We start from the raw sequence: 21,421 nt of genomic DNA on the forward strand, positions 1-21,421 counted from the left end.
CCCTTTCCCCCACCCCTAGTTCGTTTCGCAGAGTTAAGAGTCTCTCATGCTGTCTCCCTTTCTGATATTTCCTACTCACATTTTCTCCTTTCCCCTTATTCCCTGTCACTACTTTTTATATTCCCCAAATGAATGAGACCATATAATGTTTGTCCTCATCCTATTGACTTATTTCACTCAGCATAATACCCTCCAGTCTTGATTTATGCTGTTCCCTGAGCCTGGAATGTTCTCTTCCCCATGGCTGACTCCTCCTCATCTTTTAGGTTCCTTAAAGCTACTTTTTCAGAGACTTCTACCTTAAGTATCCTTTCATGCCTCCCCGTCCTCCTTTTTTAAATTATTCACAGGCTTTATCATAAAATGCAATTAGGTATTTATTCAGGTTTCTTTGTTCAATGTCTGTACCCCACAGGAATGGGACTTCCGTGAGCACAGAGGACATAGTGTCTTCTTCACTGTCTCATTTCAGTGTTCAGCACAGGGACTAGGTCGAAGGGCTAACATCAGCTTTCATTATGTGCCAGGAACCATTCTTTGCAACTCACAATCATTAACTGGTGCAATCCTCACGTCGTCCTTTTAGGCACATACTAGTATTATGAACCCCATCTTACAGAAGGAAACCGACACATTCACTTCAGTGTCTCAAGCAGGTTTCCCGAGGTCACAGAACTAAGAAGTGGTCTCCAGGACTTAAACCCATGCAGTCTGGGTTCATAGTTTTTACGACCCCAAGGACAGACCATTATTAAAGACTCGAACTTCAAATAAAGAAAGCTATGTGAGTTGACATTTGCATGGCTGACACCATTTTTAAGAAATAAAAATCTCTGAAAAAATAAAGGAGGTTCTCAGTTCAGCTCCCCAGTGCTGAACTCACAAGTTCAAGTTCATTTACATGGTCACCAAGGGGAAATCACAGCAGCAGCAAGCTGGAGAAATGCAAAGGAAGTTGAGCAAAACGCTGAAGTCATTGATAATGACTCTGAATTAAGAAGTCCTAGAAGCTCCACATAGGAACTGGGATGAGAACAACCCAAGAGATTGTTGAATGAGGGTCAGGTAGAGAATTAAATGTCAGGAGAAGTAGCTGATGTCACATTTGTGAACGTGACTACCTACACATCACGTTTTCATGAACTTAAATGTAGTCATTAAGAAACTTGAAACAGATGTTTTGCATAAACCAGTGAAATGCGAGGACATTCATGGTCTTTTAAAATTACTGGAGAGCAAGAAAGAATCCAAGAGTGCAACGTGGATGCTTCCTTTTCTTTTTTTCCACCTGAAGTGCTTAGCCAACCCTTCAACCTACTTCAAATTAGTATTAATTTACATGCCAAAGAATAGGGAAATATTTATTCTTTCTCTATGGCAGCAGTAAACTGATTTTGTTTTAAAGTGAAGTGACCCGGCGCCCTGTGCTCCGGGGCCTGCGATGTGGTTTATGTATACAATGGAATATTACTCAGCGATTAGAAACGACAAATACCCACCATTTGCTTCAACGTGGATGGAACTGGAGGGTATTATGCTGAGTGAAATAAGTCAATCGGAGAAGGACAAGCAGTGTATGTTCTCATTCATTTGGGGAATATAAATAATAGTGAAAGGGAATATAAAGGAAGGGAGAAGAAATGTTGGGAAATATCAGGAAGGGAGACAGAACATAAAGACTCCTAACTCGGGGAAACGAACTAGGGGTGGTGGAAGGGGGGAGGAGGGCGGGTGTTGGAGGGGAATGGGTGACGGGCACTGAGGTGGACACTTGACGGGATGAGCACTGGGTGTTTTTCTGTATGTTGGTAAATTGAACACCAATAAAAATTAATTAAAAAAAAAATAAAGTGAAGTGAAACAACACATTTAACAAAGAATCTTGAGAAATAATATTAGAATTCTATACAAAAATCTTCAGTTAATATTTATCAATCACATACAGTGTGCCTGCCGCTTCAGTTAGCAACAGAATGACAAAGCATTCTGTCCTGCCCTGTGGAGTCCAGTACTAAAAAGAAATATTTTCAATGCCATGAACATAATGCTAGGAGAAGGAGCAGATAAGAATGCAATCCAGTCCTCCTGGATGTACGGGTGTTCTCATGTCATAAGGTGGGGAATGATATCCCATGGAGAGGGAAGAGAATGCGCAAAGGTAGGGAGGTATGACAAGCAAGGCTCATGTGGGGAACTGAAAACAGTTTACTAAGGCTAAAGAAACATATTATTAGAGCAACAAATTGAAATAAATTTAAATAAGGGGAATAACTTGAAAAAGAAGTTAAAATTGAAGCTGGAGCCGAACCCTGATGATCTCGGTAATTATAAGAAGAAACTGGAAGCATCTTCTGCAAGTAGTGGGAATTAATTAAAGGATTCTAAGTAGAGGCTAAAGCTAAAATATCATTTAGTCAGCAAGCTGGAGAATATGAAACTGGAGTCAGCAAGGCCAATACGATTATTCCACTCCAAGATATAAACAATTTGAATATGAATTAAGATAGTGCTCACTGATTCATGCTTTTCAAAATATTCACTAAATGTTCTTATCTGCCAGGCAAGGTTCTAGACCTGGGGACACAGCAATTGACAATAAGAAAAAAAAAAAAAACTGTCATCACAGAACCTATAATACATGATAAATAATTAAACAAGCAAATATGTGAGATTTCAGGTGGATGTAAGTGTCATGAAGGAGAAGAAGAATATGGGGTGGGGGTTAAGAAAGTAATGGAAATAAGAAAGAGAAGAGTTTGAGCAGAGAACTGAAATAAGTATAGGAGAAAGCCATAAAGGAACCTGTGAAGGGGGTCCCAGGCCAGAGAAGCTGCCAAAACAAAACAAACAAACAAACAAAAGCCCCTATTCATTGGAAATTACTTAGTGTGTCTGAAAAACAGCATGGAAGTGATGTGGCCAGACTGAGGTGGACATGGATGTGAAGTCACAATGGTTGGGGTACGAGAATGGGGGTGCAGACCTGTAGGGACTTTTGGAGCATAGTAAAACTTTGGTTTTCACTCTAAATGGGATGAACAGTCATTGGAGGGTTTCAGCAAATGAGTAAAATATAATACATATACAACCTACACCTAAAATATATAAAATCTGACTCAGGGGTGGGCAGCTTAGGACAGACTGTGAGGAGCAATGGTAGAAGACGGATAAATTAAGAAACTACTGCATTATTGCAGGACACTCAGCTGATTGCTGGGGAGATGTGAAAAACGTTCAGATTCTCAGCTTATTTTATTATTTTATTTTATTTTTTCAAGATGGAGAATCCTGTCTTTTATTTTATTTGTTTCATAATTAACATTTTATTTATTTTCTTATAAATTTATTTTTATTGGTGTTCAATTTGCCAACATATAGAATAACACCCAGTGCTGATCCCATCAAGTGCCTCCCTCAGTGCCAGTCACCTAGTCACCTAGTCACCCCCACCCCCCCGCCCACCTCCCCTTCCACCACCCCTAGTTCGTGTCCCAGAGTTAGGAGTCTCTCATGTTCTGTCTCCCTCCTTGATATTTCTCAGCTTATTTTATTTATTTTTTTTCTCAGCTTATTTTAAATGAAAGGCCAATCAGAGTTGCTACTGGATTGGATGTCAGAATGAGAAAAAGAGGAGTGAAGGTGGCGATGGTAATTTCAAGAGGAGGGACGCCTCGGTGGCTTTGTGGTTGAGCAACTACCTTTGGCTCAGGTTGTGATCCTGGAATCTGGGATCGAGTCCCGCATTGGGCTTCCTGTGAGGAGGCTGCTTCTCCCTCTGCTTCTGTCTCTGCCTCTCTCTCTCTGTGTGTGTGTGTCTCTCATGAATAATAAATCTTTATTTTTTAAAAGGAAATTTAGAGAGGATAATAAGTTTGAGAAATATACAGAATGAAGACTGTCAGGAATTACTGGGAGTGAATGGGGGCTACTTGGCTTTGAATCCTAGAATCCTGACTTGGCCAGTTGTAAGTGGTGGAGAAGGGGCAAGTCACTCAACTTCAGTGAGCCTCAGTTGCTTCAGAAAGTAGAAACATCTGGATATCTCTGGGATGTAGTGAGGATCAGAGAGAATATATACGAACTGGATCACTAGATCTTTCCCACAATAGAAGCTCAACTAGATGATGCTGTTGGTCATGGCTTAGGGAAAAAGTGTCTGGCATGATGCTCAGAGCTTTAGTTTGAGTTATTTGGACATGGTGGAGCCTAGAGAGAGATATATAGGTAAAGGGATTGTGTTCAGTGACTGACAAGACTGGGGGAGATACTGATTTCAATCTAGAACACAGGAGAGATGTGTGACAGGCAGCTCAAAAAATATGCCTCAAAAATTTTCAGAAGAGAGATCTAGGCAGGAGAAAGAGAGATCTGGAAGTCATCACCATAGGGATAAGAGCAAAGATACTAGAAGTTCAATAGCTATGGCATGCTGGGGGAGCTTCATGGCATGGTCATCCCATGACCATGCCTAAGGGCCTAGTGTTAATGAGTGAAGTGGCATTTGAGCAAAGTTGTAAAGAACCCAGATCAACATACATCATTTTTTTTTTGCAATTTTGCCATGCCACTCAAGTGTAACTCAAATATCCTGTGTATGCATGTGTGTGTGCACGTAAACACACGAGCGTTCGTGTGTGTGTGTGTGTGTGTGTGTGTGTAAATGCTAGGCAGTGGGAACAAGGGATGCAGAGGAAGTAGTGTATGAAACCACACAGAACAAGGGACAGAGATGCAGATCAGCACCAAGGGATGCTTCAGGAAACTGACTCCTCTGACCACTTACAAAAGACAATTGTCACCAAAGGCTCTACTCATTGATCTCCGAAGAGAACCAAAATCCTTCACTGCTTGAACATTAGAAGCAGTAAGTGCCACAGGAGCTGACCTGGACCAGATCGAGGCCTTATCTCAACTGAGCGCCCACAGACTGACTTCGAGTTTGGTTGGTTAGCTTCCTGTATCCTTATGTTTTCCTGTTTGTGGTGTGCTTGGCTTGTCTTCTGTCCTGATTTGTGTGCTGTGTAAGGAGCCAATTTTATTTTATTTTATTTTTAAAGATTTATTTATTTACTTATTCGTGAGAGAGAGAGAGAGAGAGAGAGAGAGAGAGAAGGAGGCAGAAACACAGGAGGAGGGAGAAGCAGGCTCCATGCTGGGAGCCCGACATGGGACTCGATCCCGGGACTCCAGGATCGCACCCTGGGCCAAAGGCAGGTGCTAAACCACGGAGCCACCCAGGGATCCCCAAGAAGCCAATTTTAATCACATGGTAAATTGTCACCGGATCTGGAATCCTGAACCTGCTTTATAATTGTGATTTAACTTTGCTTTATGATTGGATAGAGCTGACACTGGAAAGACACACCTCGTATTTGTGCCTTCATAGAGTGTTGGTGGCAGCCAACAAATCAGATAACTTGGATGAAATGGACATGTTCTTAGGAGCACACAAATAACCAAAACTGATTCAAAAAGAAATAGAAAAATTCCAGAGACAGTAACAAGTAAAGAGATTGTGTCAAGGAAAAAAACTTCCCAACAAAGAAAACCCTGAAACTAGAGAGTTTCACTGATAAATTCCACCATTTAAAGCTGAATTAACAGTAATCCCCTCAAATTTTCCAAAAAAATAGAAGAGGAAACACTTCCTATTTTATTCTGTGAAGGCACCATTACCTCAATACCAAAGCCAGACAAAAATATTATAAGGCCAATCTAGAAATAAAATATCGAATAAATAAATAAATAAATAAATATCAATATTCCTTTTGAATAAAGATGTAAAAATCTTCAAATAAAAAACAAAAACTCTTGTTCTAAAGTATATTAAAAGGATTACAAGTCATGACCAAATGACATTTATCCAGACTGCAATGGTAATTTCACTGGTAATTTTTATAAAATCAAACAATGTAATATACTGCATTAATAAAACAAAAGATAAAAAAAATCATCTCCGTTGATGATGCAAAACCTTTGACAAAATCCAATGCCCCGTTTTTATAAAAATACTCAGAAAACTAGGATAGAAGGGAACTTCCTTAACATAACAAAGGGTATTTATGAAAAACTCACACCTAACATCACATTGCATGGTGAAAAATAGAAAAGTAATGCAAAGAATGGACCTCAACTTCACACTATATACAAAACATTAACTTAAAGTAGGTCAAAGACTTAAATGTGAAACTATCAAACTTAGAAAAAAAAAAACCATGAGAGTAAATCTTCATGAACTTAAAATTGGCAATTCTTAGATCTGACACCAAAAGTATGCTGAGAAAAAGAAAAGAAAAAAACAGATAAATTGGATGTCAACATTAAAAAGTTTTTTTTAAGATGCTATTTTTTAAAAATAATCTCTGCATCCAACTTAGGTGCTCAAACTCACAACCCCCAGACCAAGTTTCGTGTTCTACTGACTAAGCCAGCCAGGTGCCCTTAACATTGAAAAGTTTTGTGCATCAGAGGATATTATTTAAAAAGGGAAAAGACAACTTATAGAATGCAAGAAGATATTTGTATATCATATATCTGGTAAGAGCCTAGTATCTAGAATATACAAAGAACTCTTCACATTCAACCACTTACAATACCAATAAAACAAAAGACAAATATAACAACAACAACAACAACAAAAAAGACAAACAACAAACTTTTAAATGGGAAGAGGTGCTGAACAGACATTTCTCCAGAGAAGATACAAATACCAACAAGCAAGTACATAGAAAGATGCTCAATATTATTAATACTTTGGGAACTTTTAAAGTTTTGATTTAATCAAAACTACAAGGAGATATCATTTCACTCACCCTAAGGTGACTGTAATTTAAAAAGGCAGAAAATTACAAACATTGACAAAGATGTGAAAAAACTGGCAGTTGCAGGCACTCCTGGCCAGAATATAAAATGGTGTAGCTATTACGAAAAATAGTAAAGCAATTCCTTGAAAAGTCATCACCATATGACACAAGCAATTCTACTCCTCGGGATATACCTCAAAGAATTGAAAATAGGTACTTAAACACTTGTATGCACCTGTTAGTCTCAAAGCAATTCACAATAGTCAAAAGGGAGAAACAACCCAAATGTTCTCAATAATGAATAAACAGGGATCCCTGGGTGGCCCAGGGGTTTGGCGCCTGCCTTTGGCCCAGGGCGCGATCCTGGAGACCCGGAATCGAATCCCACGTCGGGCTCCCAGTGCATGGAGCCTGCTTCTCCCTCTGCCTCTGTCTGCCTCTCTCTCTCTCTCTCTCTCTCACTGTGTGCCTATCATAAATAAATAAAATTAAAAAAAAATAAGAATATTTAAAAAAATGAATAAACAAATTGTGGTATATCCATACAACAGAATATCATTCAGCCAAAGAGGAATGATGTATTGACACATGCTACAATGTAGATAAACTTTGAAAACATGCTAAGTAAAAGGACCCAGTCACAAAGGTCACATATTGTATGATTCATTTACATGAAATATCCAGAATAGGTAAACCTGTAGAAATGGAAGATTAGTATTGTCAGGATCTGTGTAGAGCGGGGAATGATTCCTAAAATTGGCCTGGGATTTTATTTGGGAATAGTAATGTCTGGACATGAGATAAAGGAGATGGTTGCATATTGTTAATGTACTCAATGCCAATTAACTGTTCACTTTTTTAAATATTTTATTTATTGGAGAGAGAAGGAGAGAGAGAGAATGCACAGGCATGTGAGCACGAACATGGGGAGGGGCAGAGGGAGAAGCAGACTACTCTCTATGCAGGAGCCCACTGTAGGCCTCGATCCCAGGACCCTGGTGTCATGACCCGAGCCGAAGGCAGATCCTTAACTGACTGAGCCACCAGGTGCCCCTGCATTGTTCACTTTACAATGATTGATGTTATGTGAATTTCATCTCAATTTTTAAAAAAATCATTACCTTGGGAGTGTGAAGAACACATATATTGGAGATGGACTGTAATAAAACACAGGGAGGGTGCGGCCTACGCACTGCTAGTGGGAGTAGAAACTGAGAGGAAGTAATGGAGTTGAATGTTACTTAGGAAGGAGACATACTGGGAGTGAGTGAGAAAGGATGACTTCTATCCAGAATGAGTAAATTAAGAGCATAAAATTTTGGAACAAAGACAGCCAGTTCTCTACTGAGCAGGCTGCATTTCAGAGAGGTTTTGAAGGCATTAAATTTAAAGCTCTACTCAATGGACCAGTTTGAACCACAGAAAAGGATCAGAGAGTTCTGAAAATGTGATAGAAATAAATGAGATAGAAGTAAATAGAAAAAAATTGGGCAGCCTGGGTAGCTCAGTGGTTTAGCGCCACCATCAGCCCAGGGCATGATCCTGGGGTCCCAGGATCAAGTCCCACTTCAGGCTCTCTGCATGGAGCCTGCTTCTACCTCTGCCTGTGTCTCTGTTTCTCTCTCTGTCTCTCATAAATAAATAAATAAAATCTTAAAAAGGAAAGAAAAAATCATGCCTGTAACATTAGAGGTTTTTTCAGTTCTTTTTGTTTTAGTTTTAGTTTAGTTTTTTTCTTTTTAATAACATTATGGTCCACTTTAGCTTAGGAAGTAGTCAACAAAAATATTTAGCGTAAATGAAAGTTGAGTCAAATGTGATGGTAGGAAGGTGTCCATACAAAGTTCGTATTATTTTCTATCTCCCGTCAGTTATTTGTGTAGCTGTACAATTAAGTGATTTAAACAGGTTCTGTCTATAATAAAAAATTATTTTTCCAATAAAAGCACCAATGAATTAAACCAACAAATTATTAAGCTGGGGCTCGCTCTACCTCCAGTTCAGGATTGAGCTCTACATGTGTACATTTCTTTCTCCACAAGTACTTCTTGCCTTAAAGAAGTTCACTGCTCATATAGGTATTTTTATCAGTAGGCTCACTGGGAGTACATTGTTGCCTTATCCTTACCACCAAAGTTTCATGGAAGGACAAGGAAAACATCTTGTGTACGTGGATTGCTTACCCCATACCTCTTCTGTTGGGATATGCCAATGGAACTAAGTACGGAGTTTCCCTCTACATTTTATTTTTTTTAATTACAAAAAAGGATTTATTAGACAAACACATCAATAGATGGAGTCTAAGGATTTGGTTGGAAAGCCACTGGGCCTTTCAAAGCAGAAGTCCAAAGTCACATACTTGGAGCATTACTCTGCTACACTTTGTAGAAACAAGAAAAGTGAGGAATGACAGCACTCCACGCTAGTCCACAGACAGATAAGCCTCACACCTCCCTCCCTAGTCCGTTTCTGTTCAACTGGCATCTTCTGTGACTCTGGTACCTGAGAGAGATGGAATGTTTCCCACATCTTACAGAAATTCAGTTTCTGGTTACAGATCTTGCCTCTGTGCACCTGAACTTCCTGTTCATGACACATGGGTTGTTGCTTTTCAAAATCCAATGAGCAGTTATTGAGGGAGTGCTTCTCAATAGGAAAAGTGAATAAAACGTTCTCATCTATAGTAACTGCATTTTTAATCTCATCTGGTATCAACTGTCTTCTAGAAAGTTACAATGTGTTGTTTAGGGACACTATTCTTTAACATAGAAGGAAAGGAGTAATTAGTACAGGATATGTAATTACATGATACCCATTCTGAAATCTTGTAAGAGTGCTGTGAATGGGAAGTCATCATTTAATTTATCAGAAGGAGGGAGGGGGGAATCTTCTATCATTCCTGATTATACCAGAACTAGACATTTTGAAATTATAATATCATCATATGTTCATGACACCAAACTGGGTTTGCTTTATGAGAAACCTTTGATCATTAAATTTAATTGTTAATGGCACAGGCTATCAATAAAGAGCAAGCAGTATGATATCTGTGTAGGTGTCAGTGGGCCTCAAATAGCAAAGGTGAGAATGAGATAGACGTGACCTGGTTTGGCAGATTGGGGTTTCTGAGATGTGAGCTCCAAACATAATACATTGAAAACTAAGGGCAGTATTCCAAACAGATCTGGCATGAGAATTTTATAAAACAGCTAGTTTTTTCAGGGACATAATAAAAGGAGCAGTTTCAACGAAGGGCCATGCATTAAATTCCCATTGTTGGATCCAAGATGGAAATGTTTTTGCTTCCAAGGCCCTCCTGCAGCCCAAGAACTACTTCTTTCACATCCTTGAGAATCTTTTGTATGTCATGGCATCCTAGAGTCTGTTTGGAACAAGGAATGCTCTAGATGAAGCTCTAAAAATGTTGAGTTTGTGCCTTTAAGAAACAGTCTGATTCATGACTTTCGTGTGCAGCAGGAGAGCTGTGCTCTCTCAGCACGGTTCGCCATTTGGGAGCCGAGGCAACGCCAGGACAGATGTATGAAAAGTATCAAATACTGCAAATCAAATACTGCAAAGCAAAACAGGCAGCCCGAGGCATAGACTTCAAGATTTTGGTTGAACCACTAGTCCGTTCATTAACATCTTTAAGCAACTGAGGCCGTGGCCTGGTTGGTCAAAGCTGCTCTCAAAATCTGCGGGACAGTGGAACCGCATGTGCCTGAGCAGGTAACTCTAGCCAGGAACTTATGAACATTTCCTAGCAGAAGCTTCTGGTCTTCTCAGAAAAGTAAAATACCTATTGTCTCAGGAACAGCCTGTGGGGAATCTGTTTGGATCAAGAATTGCGCTCAAGTCCCAATCTTAAATGAAGACCTAAAAGTGTGCAGTTTTGTGCACTTAAAAATAGTCCATTTCACAGGGGCCGTGTGTGCTCCTGGACCCAGCTCGTTCAGTGTCTGGGAGGAATCGCTGGGTTTGGGCCAAACATCCAGTATGGAAAGGGAAATGATCCGCTTGGGCAGGGGGGAGGCTGCTTACCCTCCGAGAGAGCTAGAATGTTGGAAGAAGATTCCATCCTAGGGTGAGCGACGGGCGGCAGGAGGAAGTCCTGGCTCCCCGGAATCTCCCCCCGCAGCAGCCACAGCAGCCCCGCTGGGACACCCAGACCCCAGAGCTGAATGGAGCCTGAGGAGGGAGAAGAGCCAGGTGCGGAAGCGGGAAGCGCGGAGGACAGCCGGGGTGCCGGCCCCTCCTTGACCCCCTCTGTGGCCCGCTTGCATTAGGGGGGGAGCCAGGGGGGAAATGCCAGAGTGGGCAGGCGGCCGTGACCCTGCTGGCGCCCCGCGACAGCCCAGAGGGAAGGGGGCGCAGAGGCCGCTCACCCCGAGGGGGCGGCCCTGCGCGTGGGCGCCCCTGGGTGGAACCCGGAGCCGCCGCCGACCCCGCCAGTCACTGGTGAGTTCAAGCCGGTGGACCCCGACAGGCGCCGGTTCATAGGCTTAGAAAGGGGTCAGGTAGGAGGGCCCCAGGAAGGATGCAGAGGGGCCCCCCGCGGCTGCGGCCTCGGCCTCAGCGGGAAGGAGCTGGAGGCGGCAGGAGGACGTGGGCCTCCGAGGAGGGGAAGTCTGCAGGGGCCACGCAGCCAGCAGGGCGCTCCCGGGCTGCCCCCGGCCGCTCCCCGCCTGAGCCGCCCCGTGGGCGCCGGGCTTCTGCTTCTTCCCCTGGGTCCTCCGCTTCTGGGACCAGATCGGGGCCTGCGTCTCCGTGAAGCCGAGCGACAGTGGGAGGTTCAGGCGCTCGCACGCCCACAGGGAGCGCGGGGCTGAGCTCGCTCTCCGGGGCCACCAGCTGCTCCCGGTGAAGGCGGCGCGGCCTTGGCTTGGGGCAGCGGGGCTCGCCCCGGGGCCGCGGGAGCAGGGTGCGCCCGGGGAGCTCTCGAATTCATGAGCCCTAGAGAGGGAGGGAGGACACAGGCAGAGGGAGAAGCAGGCTCCATGCAGGGAGCCCGACGGGGGCCAATCCTGGGTCTGCAGGATCACACCCCAGCTGCAGGAGGCGCTAAACCGCTGCGCCCTGCGGCTGCCCCTCCCTCCACATTTTAAGGAGAATTCTCTACTGTGCAATTTCACACACTACAACGTTAATGTTTCTTCTTCTGCTGACTACATTAATACTCTTTTTGCTATTTTTGTGCTAGAAATAAGTGTCCAAATGTTTTCCCTAAAGTGGTGTCAGTCTTCTGTCCACTGTCCATCTTACACAGAATTGTGACACTGTTCATCGAGAAACCAATTCTTTCCTTAATTAACACTCAGATTGATTTTACTGACAGTGCTTGTATTTTTCCTTTCATAAATAGTGTAAACTATGTTGATAATTTCATTTCGATTCAAATGTCACAAGCAGAAAATCTAAACAATTAGCAATATTTTTTAAACAAAGGAGTTTATGTTTTAGAAATTCATGGTTAGGCTATAACAAAATAAATAACAGCTCTGATCAGTTACATCTCTGGTTTAGCTGTCATTAACCTGTCAAAGATCTGGGTGGACACATGAAAGCTGCCTTGAGTCATCACGCACTTACACCTTGTGAGAACATCACAATTACATTAAAAAAAGGTTGCAAGCAAGCCCTAAAAAAATCCGTTTATTTGCTGCAGTAAACTAGGATGAACAGAATTACTACAAAGTGGTTACATGGATTACACAATCAAAAGATATAAGCAGCACAAGGCATGAATAGAATGACCAGCACTGCAAAACACACACACAATCATACACATACACATAGTGGCACAGACCCAGACACACCCGCTACACACACATCTGTTACTGGAGGGCACTGGGGAGAGAAAAGAGAAACCAAACTCCCATGACACTGCAAAGGGTTTTCTCCGGTATGCGTCCTCTTGTGCTCATCCAGGCCTTGCTTCTGGCTGAAGGCTTTGCTGTACTTGGAGCACTTGCATGGCTTCTGCAGTCAACGAAAAGAGATCGCCATGAATCTGGGTGAACTCAGAGCCCTCCTCACTAAGGTATACGCGTGGGGATATTTTCCCGAGCTTCTGTAGGGTGCTGCAGCAAATCCAGAGCTGTGCCATGAGTTATTTTATTTTAATTTTTCAGGAGAAACAGCAACACTCAGTGTCTGCCTGACAAACTGAACTACTTGCTCATGATAGTTCATAGTTCCAGCATGTACTGTAGTTCTCTTATTTTTTATTTTATTTTTATTGGTTGATTTGAGAGAGACCGAGACAGAGAGAGAGCAAGAGAATGGGAGAGTATAAGCAGGAGGACAAGCAGAGGGAGAGGGAAAAGCAGACTGCCCGCAGAGCAGGAGCCTGATTTGGGGCTCCATCTCAAAACCCTGGGATAGTGACTGAGCCAAAGGCAGACACCTACCCCGTTGGGCACCTAACCAGGCACCCTTGCAGTTCTTTTAACTAAGTCATAGTTAGCTTTGCAAAGCTAGGTTGTGAATGTCTGACATGATCTAACTACTAAAAGAACTGAACTCTAGGTCTTCTTTTGGTCTTGGTGGGCCACAAAAATTTACTGACACTAAAGAAGGGCATCATGGACCAAGAGAGTTTGGGAACACTGATCTAGATGGTGCAAACTGCTTACTATCTCAGAGAATGAAAACTTCAGGAAAAAATTTCTATCAGATATTGGGGATAAGTATAAAAAGCAATACAGCTCAACTGTGGTTTAAGTATTTTCATCTCTATTGCCCAATCTTCCTTTCTTATGTAGAGTGTTCTTTTCTAAAATCTAAACAACTTTCTTAAATGAAGCATATTTACAAATTGTCACAGACTCTTAAGGAAAAAGAAAAAATTCCTACAGGAAGAAAAAACGGTCCACATTCCCTAGCCACCTTTGATACTAGGAACTTACATTACCATCCATTTTACTCGGAAAGAATTGCAAAATAAATTAAAATTATTCCATTAAAACACCTCCTCAAAACAAACAAACAAACCCAGCTGGCCATCACTAAACAGTGCATAAATAAAAAAGATTTGAGGAAAAATAAACTATTTGTTTGAAGTAAACTTGCAGTGAAATTTTTTCCAGATACATCTTCAAAAATATTATAGTTTTTTAGATTGAGATAGTATTTAATTTCCTGTTCTGTAGATAAATTCCATGCATATTTTCTCCTTAGTATTTAAGAGTATTACAAAAATGTCCAGATCTACAAAACCAAACTGACATGTGTGTGCCTACCAACTAGCTCTTAAGGAATCAAACATGCCCAGTGCAGCTGTGACTCTCAACGCACCCCCACCCCGCTCCCTAACTGCAGTACCTCAGCACCTTGTCTGTACACTTCCCCAGAGGTGACTACTAGTGCTGGGTATGGAGCTTATCATTCCCTGGCTTTTCTCTATATTTTTACTGCCCATGTATGGAAGGATCTCTAAGTAAGACATAGTACTATATCGCTTTTTGCACTTACTTAAATAGTATCATACTGTATGTAAACTTTGTGAGTTCTCTTGAAATTGATGTATTTTTGCTGAGCATTATCTTTATGAGCTTCTAGTCCTCAATTTCATTTTGTGAACACATGTAGTTCATACTCATTCATTGTTAATACCATATCATATTACATTCAGTGGCTATACCCCAATTTGCTTATATATATATAGTATCTAGTGATGGGTAGTTCATATTTTTCCAATTTTTCACTCTTACAAATAATGTTGCTTTGGCTTTTTTGTACACTGTCTACTTGAATGCAGGTAAGTGTAATTTCCATGGTATGTGTATCTAGAAGGGGGATTGCAACTTCCACTCTTCTAGGAATGGCCAAACTCTACCAAGTAGATAAGCCCTTCTACACTGCAACATCCAGTACGTTCTTATAATTCTATCACTGTATTTTACCAATTCTGAGACTTAGGAGGGACATGATGAGTGTACATAAGTTTAAAAGTATTATGTTCCTAGAAAATAGGACCTCTTATCAATTCGAAGTGATCTTTATCTGTGAGAATTTTTTTTATTTTGAAATTAATTAAGTCTTCATATAGCTATAAAAGCTTTTTAAAATATGTCAGGGGTGGGGAAATAAGGGGGATGTTGAATAAATGGCAGAAGACAAGCATCCTCTGGAGAGCTAATGCACAGCACTGTGATTTCTAGCGAACAACACTGTAGTATTATTTCACAGGTGCTACGAGACGAGATCTTAAATGTTCTCAACATACACGTGCACATACACACAGTCATAAAGGAAATTATATAACATGATGGAGATTTAGATAACACTATGGTGGTAATCATATTGCAATATATAAATGTATCAAATAAATACCTTCCACTTTAAATGTATATAATGTTATATGCCAATTATACCTTAGTTTAAAAGAAGGAAGAAAAAATAAATAAAATAAGCATTTGCCTGGTATATTCATCTTTGTACTTTTAAACAGTCTATTCTTAGGTATGAGGAGTATCCCCATAAAAAGTACCCCAACTGGATTTTCTTAACCTTCCCTTATATCACCTTTTTAAAAGACAAGTTCTGATTCTTGATATTCATTGCTATTTTTTATAGTTTAACGACCATTATGATATACTAGTATATTTATCTATTAACATTTGTTGTTACTAATTATATATTTAATATATACACTTAAAAACATATGTGAATATATTTCATCATTTTATTTTGGGCATTGCCTTTTATCTTGCTTCTCATTTCCCTCCCTATATTTTCTTACATGTTTTGATTTAATGATTTTCCCCTCGTGTCATCATAGAAGGTATGAATACTATTTCTATCCCCTTAGTGGTTATCCTTAACAGTTCTATCACGTACAATGAACACAATCGAAAGTTTATCTGTATGTTTTCCCTCCTACTGAATAACGAGTCCTGCAGAATCTCCTGTCTCACATGTTATGTGTAAGTCTTTTATTTGTGTCTTGACTTTTAAAGCCTGATATGGAATCATTATTATTTAACACATCAGTGTGGTTTAGTTTTATACATTCTTTTTTTTTTTTTTTTTTTTTTAGTAAATTTTTTTTTTTATTTACGATAGTCACAGAGAGGGAGAGAGAGAGAGAGAGGCAGAGACACAGGCAGAGGGAGAAGCAGGCTCCATGCACCGGGAGCCCGACGTGGGATTCGATCCCGGGTCTCCAGGATCGCGCCCTGAGCCAAAGGCAGGCGCCAAACCACTGCGCCACCCAGGGATCCCAGTTTTATACATTCTTAATGATTACTTGACTTCTCATGCTTTCTGACCTTCAGAGGATCTGATGATGGTAAATTCTTCTTTTATATTTGATTGAAGATGACTTTATTTTTCATTTGTTATTAAGTGAAAGTGTACAAATCCAATTAGATGTATATAACAGACTATTTTTCACATCTCTTAGCCATTTCCATCTCTCTCTATTGCACCATTTGCAAGTTCTTTAGAATCAGCTATCAATTATCTTCAGTAGGAACCTGTTAATAGGACCATTTCAGTTTTTAATTTCCATTAATATTTTAAGCTTTTGTAAGTTTTTATTTGGTTCTTTTCAATTATGCTTAGTTTTTGATAAAATCTTATTTTTTCCTCATGGTGCTTAGGTCTATTTAAAAAATACTCCTGCTTTCTTTTAGAGGCCGATTTGAATGGTAAATGGTTCTCCAACCTTTTATTTCCAGGTGGTAGGTGTCCTTCTGTCTAAAATGAGTCTCTTGTAGACAGAAATAGATGGGTCCTGCTTTTTTATCCAGTCTGAAACCCTGCGCCTTTCGATGGGGTCATTAAGTCCGTTCACGTTCAGAGTTACTATTGAGACAGAAGTTGCACTGTTGGGTATTTACCCCAAAGATTCAGATGCAATGAAACGCCGGGACACCTGCACCCCAATGTTTCTAGCAGCAATGTCCCCAATAGCCAAACTGTGGAAGGAGCCTCGGTGTCCATCGAAAGATGAAAGGATAAAGAAGATGTGGTCTATGTATACAATGGAATATTACTCAGCCACTAGAAACGACAAATACCCACCATTTGCTTCAACGTGGATGGAACTGGAGGGTATTATGCTGAGTGAAGTAAGTCACTCAGAGACGGACAAACGGTGTATGTTCTCATTCATTTGGGGAATATAAATAATAGTGAAAGGGAATATAAGGGAAGGGAGAAGAAATGTGTGGGAAATATCAGAAAGGGAGACAGAACTTACATACTCCTAACTCTGGGAAACGAACTAGGGGTGGTGGAAGGGGAGGCGGGTGGGGGGTTGGGGTGAGTGGGTGACAGGCACTGAGGGGGACACTTGACAGGATGAGCACTGGGTGTTATTCTGTGTGTTGGTAAATTGAACACAAATAAAAATTAATTAATTAAAAAATACTCTAGATATTTATATAATTTACCTTATCTGATAAATCATTATCTTAAGTTTTTTTTTGAAATCTAATGCTGTTATTTGTGCTTCCTCCTGTCTCCTGCTCATGGCTCTTGTTTCTTTGGAGTTATGGGCTCATGTTTGGTGGTCTTTATCTGTTAAAATCCGGTGACCCTTAGGTTGAGGGTATGTCCCTCCAGACAGCATTTGTGTTTGCTTCTGCCAGGCATTCTGGGATGCTATCAATCAAAGGCCATTTTAAGTTTATTTCTTGCTTTAGGGTTTTCTGGTCAGGGAAGTATTTTAGGTCTGAACTCTAAACACACTTGAGGGAAAGACTGTGGTTACAAACTCGAAGGAGAACTCTTTCTCTCTAGCCAGCAATTACTCTGAGACAGTCCAATGTCCTAAGCATCTTCGTCTGCCAAAGGTAGATTATTTCCAGTCCCTGATTTAATTTTGAGTATCACTTTTCTAGGGCCCCAGCACTGTGGTGGGATGTGGTTCCATCTTGTCCTATAACCTAAATCCAGAGCTTGCCTCCCTTTCCATCACCACTGAAAACCAAACCTTGAATTTATGGATACTGGCAAACACCCTGAAGGTGTTCTCATTCTCAACTTAACCTTATCACTCTGGCCTTCGGCTTCAGTTTGCTTTGTTGGATTCTGGGGATTATTGTTACTTTTTTCCCCATAAGTTCAGATATTTGCTATTTGCTTTATTATATCCAGCATGGGTATGTGTTTTGTATAGGACCTCTGTATTTTAAATGACTGTTCAAAGTAACAGAAAAACACTGCATTTTCTTGGCAGTCCAAAAAATAGGATGTTTACTGCTTTTTTCATCTAGTCTAAATCAACAAAATCTCTTTTCACATATCACATGACCTTTGGTGCCTATTATTTCTGCAAACATTGCCCAGTTTAAAAAAAAAAAACTCGAAAATGTAGTTGTAGGTATTTAAATCAGAAATTTCTTGGAGTTGCTGGGACTTTTATTATATCCAAATGTTTTACTTAAACTTGTATTTTAAAAACATATAAGGATCTATCAATATGATGTATATGAAAAGGAAAAAGGGAAGGTTTTCTCCCTACAATCTATCTATAAAACAAGATCTTGTGAAGAAGTCAATCACCATGGCAGCTGCAGTGACAGCTAAGTGTCTGGCAGAGAACAACCGAAGACAAGACCAAGTATCTGGATGACTTCCTAAGAGAATGATAGAAGTTTCCAGGAACAAAAGGCAATGAGAAACAAGGTCTGTGCATCACTGATTAACAACACCCCTCTAAGTCCTAAATTTCTTCTTAGCAGGTACTGTCTAGGTAGGCATCCTACAGTGCCCCATGGATACTATGAAAGGTTCTGAGCCAGTGTATGGAGATTATGGCAAAAGCATAAGGGTTTTATAGTTATCACAAGTTTTCAAAAACCCAAATGTGTATTATTCACTGGCTTGGATGGAATAAATAATGTTTTACACACACATTCACACACTCATATATTGATATTTTTCAAATGTTTATAAATACTACTGGTGATTATTTCAATACACTTTATTTACAAATGTCACTGAAATTTTATTACCTTCGCTTATTTATTTTCTCCTATAAAAGACATTAAAAATACAACTATCATGTGTTTCTGTGTGTGTGTGGGCAGGAAAGATGGGCTGAAATTTATGTTAGAAAGGTTCCTCCAATCCAAAAAGTTTGAGAATTATAGTTGTAAAAGGGACTCATTTAAAGAAGTAGTTCTCTGCCTGGACTCCATCCTTTGTATCAAGAACCATTTGAAGCTGAGGATTCCTTGGGGTTTTGTCCTAAGATTATCAGCTCACACGCTCTACAATCACCCTTCTATGTCAGTCTAGAAAGAAAGGTCCTCTGAGTTCTTTAGGCTATAGCAAAGTATAGTAAGAAGCCATGTTTGCCTTTCATGTCTGTCCATCTCTTTTATCCCTAAATCTTAAAAAATATACAATTTTCTTGATATTGCAAGGAAGGATATAATTTCTGACATATTTGGTCACAATGCCATATAGCGCTCCTTGGAAAGAACTTTAATGTGCACCCTTGCAGGATCCCTGGGTGGCCAGCGGTTTAGCGCCTGCCTTTGGCCCAGGGCGCGATCCTGGAGACCCGGGATCGAATCCCACGTCGGGCTCCCAGTGCATGGACCCTGCTTCTCCCTCTGCCTCTGTTTCTACCTCTATCACTCTGTGTGTCTCTATGAATAAATAAATCAAATGTTTAAAAAAATAAAAAAAAAAAAACAAGCTCTGTTCCCAGGCCCTTTGCTTTCCAAGGAGGTCTTTGGTCCCGCTGGGGCATAGAGACCTCAACTCTATGGCCTGTGCAGCCGAGATGCCCAAGCGTGGGGTTCGATGCAACTTGTCACAAAGTTAGATGCAACAGTGCACAGGCTGGACCCCCTCCCTCGCCCCGCCCCCCACCCCCCCTGCCCTGGCGATCCCCGAGGGCAAGATTGTTCAGACACCCCCGCTCAGAGGCCTTCCCCGGGCCCCCCTCTAGCCTCCGGGGCCCCCTAAATCTTAGCGACCCCCATCCGTGTTGGAGCCCTTCCCTGCAGCTCCTCTGGGAGCACCATTTCCAGCCTGGTCGCAGCAGCTCCGGTCAGCCCCAGGCCCCTCGTCGGCCCTCCGCGGGGCGGGGAAGCCGGCGGGGGAGAGCGCGGGGAGCCGGAGACAGCTGCAGGTGGGCGTCCTCCCGGGTGAGTGGGGTCGCCTCTGGCCCCCGCAGTCCCTCCCGGGCTCCGCGCTTCCTTCCACTCTCTCCGGCTGCGCCCAGGGCTCCGCGGCGCACACGGAGGCGCTGGGGAGGGCGGCGGCGGCGGAGGTCAGCGTGGGGCTGGCGGGTCCCGCGCGGCCTAGTGAGCCCCGAGGCCTGCTCCTCCCCGTCGGAGCCCAGCGCTGGGGAGGCGGCGGCGGAGGGCGGGGAGGAGGCCCCGGGGGAGCGCTGCGCGCGCGGGAAACGCTCGCCACTGTGCCCGGAGGGATTGGGGCTGGGGCGGCGCAGGGCGGGGCGGCGCGGGCGGCGGGGTCGGTGAGCCAGCGAGCAGGCTTCAGGGGCCGCCTCACCTGGGCTCATCGTCGCTCCTGGCGCCCCGGAGCCCAGGGCCTGCAGAGGCCGAGGGGGCTGCCCCTCCAATGTCCCGTGTTCGCTGTGTTGCCCTTTGGAGACCAAACAAGGTAGTTCGCTGAGCATCCCCCCTTCCCACTTCCATTGGGGGCGCGGGGCTGGGTGCGGGGTGGGGGCGTCGGGGTCACGCCCGCGGGGGTGTGTGTTTTCTAAATAACACACCTGTTAGAATTCTATCAGTCTTTAATCCTGAACTCCATCTTTTCATTCTTACTTGCTACTCTGCATGGTTTTATAATCTCTGGGTCTGCGCTAATATTTCAGGGCATCGTTTAGTTAAAAGGCAAAGGAAAGATGGGTGTAAAAATAAGAAAAGCAGCCGATTTCAAGTAGAAGTAAGCATCTGCTTGTTCTCAAAGATGCTTCTGGTTTTTAATCAGCTCTGAAGCCTGGAAAACCCTTGTAAACAAGAAAACAAGCTATTTCATCGGCTTTGGTTTCCATTTCACCGCCAAGAAGGATGATGGATTGCGAGTTTGACCTGTCACGTATGGAAATTAGCTTGCTTTATTCAGTCACCCAGGCAATGTTTGGATTTATGGACTCGTCTACTCTTAATTATACATGGCCTTTTGTTTCTTCTATTGTAGATGGATCTATAGTTAAGTATGCAATGTTCGAGAGCTTTTATGGGTCATAGAAAGCCTATCGTGATAGGACTGCAACTATACTAAATACTCAACTGTCACTCATACACAAGTAAGCAATAAGTACCATGTTAGGTGAGTACACACATGCGCATTTGCTAACCACTGCTAATTTGATTTGCTAATCACTTTTGGGTTCAAAATTTACTTTTTAAAATTTATAACAATATACCTCACCTTCCTGAGCAGAACACGATAATAAAAGGTCTTTCTTGACTCCTTGACATAAGCTCATCATGCACTTTATTATATATACTACACCAAATGGTGATGTTCACAGGAATCATTGAGCTGCCACGTGAAGGGCTCCAAAATGTGCCACGGTGAAGTAAGGACTATTCTGGGCTGAAGATAGCTGTGAATCCACAGTACAGGGAGAACTTTCTCTGAAGTCCCCTTATCCATCTAAAGATAGATCCTCCCCCTAGGAA

This window comes from Vulpes vulpes, chromosome 4, assembly GCF_048418805.1.
Source record: "Vulpes vulpes isolate BD-2025 chromosome 4, VulVul3, whole genome shotgun sequence".
NCBI classification, from domain to species: Eukaryota; Metazoa; Chordata; class Mammalia; order Carnivora; family Canidae; genus Vulpes; species Vulpes vulpes.